We start from the raw sequence: 3087 nt of genomic DNA, 5'->3' as shown, positions 1-3087 counted from the left end.
AAAAAAAAAACTGTGGGAAATTAGATCTTAGCCTCACAACATGACAAACCCTTTGTAAATGTCTCAGACGTGATAGTGTTCATAAAGGTAAATGCACTGAGCTCAAGATTAGATCGGTTAAAGCCCTAACATTACCCATCCAATTTTAACTCCCACCGCAGGACCTATCGATGAAGTCATGAAGTGTCCATGATATATAATATCATGTAATTCTTACAAATCCCACTCAGATTCAAATCTCACACTTTTATCATTAGCGATTTCAGCACGTTCTTATGTTATAGGCATGGTTAAAGCTAAATTGACTGAGCTGAGATAATGTTATCACAATAAGATTAACGAACTTAACCAAACTTAACTGATTTTTAAAATAAAGTTAAAGACCCCCAAACCTGTGCGTTTAACAATGTTAAACATAAAAAATCACAATGCTAGTACTGGTAACCATTGGTTATAGTTCCCAAAAACTATACTGTTTCGGATCTAAAGCGAAAACTGTACAGAATAAATTATACAAACCGCATTCACTTGTTTCCTATTTTCGGTTTTCAACAGATGCGCGACGCCATTATTGATGGTGAACGCTGTCGCTATGCACCCAGGAAACCTCGCGAGATCTTGTTAGGCTGCCTACTTCTCTGGTAGATTCTGAAGTGGTCCGTATTATTTCATGCAGTGATTATTTTAATGTAAGTATATTTTTGGAGTCATAGAATATTTTATGAGTATTGCATTTCGCTTACAGTTATACTATTTCATATTGTTGATTTATTGTTAAAGTGACAGCCTTGACTCAAATACGTGGGAGGAAGAACACTTGCGCGAACAGCCTGTTGAATGTTTATTATGGGAACCAAAAACATGGCTACCTGCGTGCTGCTATTGTCCAGTGTTTAGCCTCGGTATACCGACACTACTGCGGCAGTCTTTGGTAAGTTCATTCTGTTTTCCTTCTGAACCCTTCAAATCGACAACTACAGAATGTTTGTTTTCAGTAATTTAGAAAAACAAAAGCATTTGATGTCTCTCGAGTTTTATGATTTCCTCGTCTAATTTCCCGGCGTAGGCCTAGGATCTAGATCTAGATTCTAGATCTTACTGTACGCTATAATCAAAATCATTTCAATGTTTTACTAGATCTAGACTCTAGATTTAGATCTAGCTAGACTAGATGATAGATCTCGTTTGTGTTCTAGTTCTATGCTATGCATTCTTTGTATTACTACTGTATGTATTTGTTTCGCATAAATAGAATTATTAGAGGCCGGATTTTAAACTTATCTGTAACTTTCAAAGGTAGAATTTGTACTGATGATTTATCGTTGCTCTGCTTTTGGGGGGAAAAAAGAGCAAAAACAAAGCCCGTTAATTAAATCCACGTTTGTGAGGGTCGTCATAACTGGTGTCATAATTATAGCCTACCTGGTAATGGTAATTGTATTGTATTGTCTATCGCCGTGGTCTGCTAAACTAAGGTCCATACTTTATCAATATCAACCTCGACCCTTACATTTTTTTAAAAAGTATCTTGTTTTGTGATGATCTTTTCATCTAGATTCTACATTAATTTTTTTTTAAAAGGTTAAAAAAATTCACATATATGTGTAGTTTCAGTTGTTGCCAATTTTCTCACATTTCGGCTCCTTTACTTATAAGTTCAAGATAAAGTAATATTACACTTTGCTTGATTGTCAGTCTGTTTACTGTCTCCATAAACTCTTCACTTTTTCTTTCGTTTTCTGTCAGGCCCAATTCCTCTCGTAAAGAATACTTTAATAATTTTGGTTCTGAGAGCAAGAAATTCTTATGATACATGAATACAACTTGACAACCCCCCCCCCCCCCCCCCCCCCAACCACGCCCACACACAATAGCCTCCATCTCGTAGTACACTTCTCTCAGCCTCTCATAGTAACAACACGTTTCCAAAAGGGCTTCGACCTTTCTTTACAAGCAGCGTACTGCCGAAGTATTAATTGTCATCTAGTAACTGTAACAATTATAATACCTGTGCACATAATTATTGTGAATTGAACACCTAATAAGTTTCTTAATTTAAGTCCACTTGTTCTTGTTTTCTTAATTGTTTCTACGTTGTTGTAGATAACAAAGGAAACGTTAATAAACCCATGTATTTACCACTCTTATTATAAATGCTGCAAATTATGAAGGTTTCTGGAGACGATATATGGTCACTTTTAAGCACAAGGGGGCTATCCCGAAAAATGCTGTTTTGAGAAAATCGAAGGTAAAGTTGCCGGACCCTTATTCAGTTTCTTTAAAAGACAAGGAGAGTTTTCTCTATAACCAAACAAATAAACTCAAAAATGAAATCAAACTTCTCCTGTTGGTAGGGCAATGCCCACTTTTGGTGTGGGTCAAGATTTCTGGAAACCCCCGAAATCTCATGGTTAGCCCGCTTGTACTTAAAAGCGACTATATTATGAGGACAAACATTCTTGCCGAAGGTGTTCATCAATTAATTAGAGCCTAGATTCCACCTCAAGCGCCCGGCGAGCTTCACGAGACAAACAGTTCACACGTCAGAGCGATTAATTTGAAGCAACATCGGTGTCCGTTATTGATCCATCAGAACAGCCCAGGCAGGCGCTGCGCTGTTCAGCAATGACTGGTTTCTGAGTCATGGCTCCAGTGTGACCCCCGTTGTTGTGCGATAATCCACTGATTATCCCCACTCTAGTCGTTCCAGACTAAAATTAGACGTCTGTATAAGCCCGCGGGTCAAGTCTGAACAAAAGAGAAGCTTGGTTATTGTTACTATTTTGATAATAATATGGTGGTAAATTCCGGCGCCAACTGACTGATTCCGGGTATTTTGTGGTCTGTGGGGAGTGATATATAAAGTTTCACGCAAAGTTTACTAAGCAGCCTGTGCGGAACGATTAGGAAGAACGAAAACACACACATACACACACACACACACACACACACACACACACACACACACACACACACACACACACACACACACACACATCTTGTAATCTTCTATTGATGTCTACTGTTATTGACTTTATAAAATATACACCCGGATTTCCCCAATTGTTTGTTTTTTTACACGTACGA

General features: G+C 37.9%; 2 protein-coding genes across 3 annotated transcripts in view; one reads left to right on the top strand and one right to left on the bottom strand.

Annotated features, from left to right (window-relative positions):
• LOC101861490 (testis-expressed protein 52) overlaps window positions 1–596 on the bottom strand; it is a 4165-nt gene extending 3569 nt beyond the window's left edge. Inside the window, exon 1 of the mRNA XM_005091457.3 lies at window positions 520–596. The gene's annotated coding sequence lies outside the window, so the exon portion shown is untranslated. The remainder of the gene's footprint in view (window positions 1–519) is intronic.
• The window catches only part of LOC101847174 (trichohyalin), a gene marked incomplete in the record, with an annotated part of 35118 nt that continues 32248 nt past the window's right edge, over window positions 218–3087 (top strand). Inside the window, 1 exon segment of one of the 2 annotated variants that reach the window (XM_013091258.2) lies at window positions 218–689. 2 annotated transcript variants of the gene reach the window in all.

The sequence above is a fragment of the Aplysia californica genome, unplaced genomic scaffold (assembly GCF_000002075.1).
Source record: "Aplysia californica isolate F4 #8 unplaced genomic scaffold, AplCal3.0 scaffold00030, whole genome shotgun sequence".
Taxonomy (NCBI): Eukaryota; Metazoa; Mollusca; class Gastropoda; order Aplysiida; family Aplysiidae; genus Aplysia; species Aplysia californica.
Note: the sequence above shows the minus strand (reverse complement) of the source record. Positions and strands in the feature narration are given on the sequence as shown.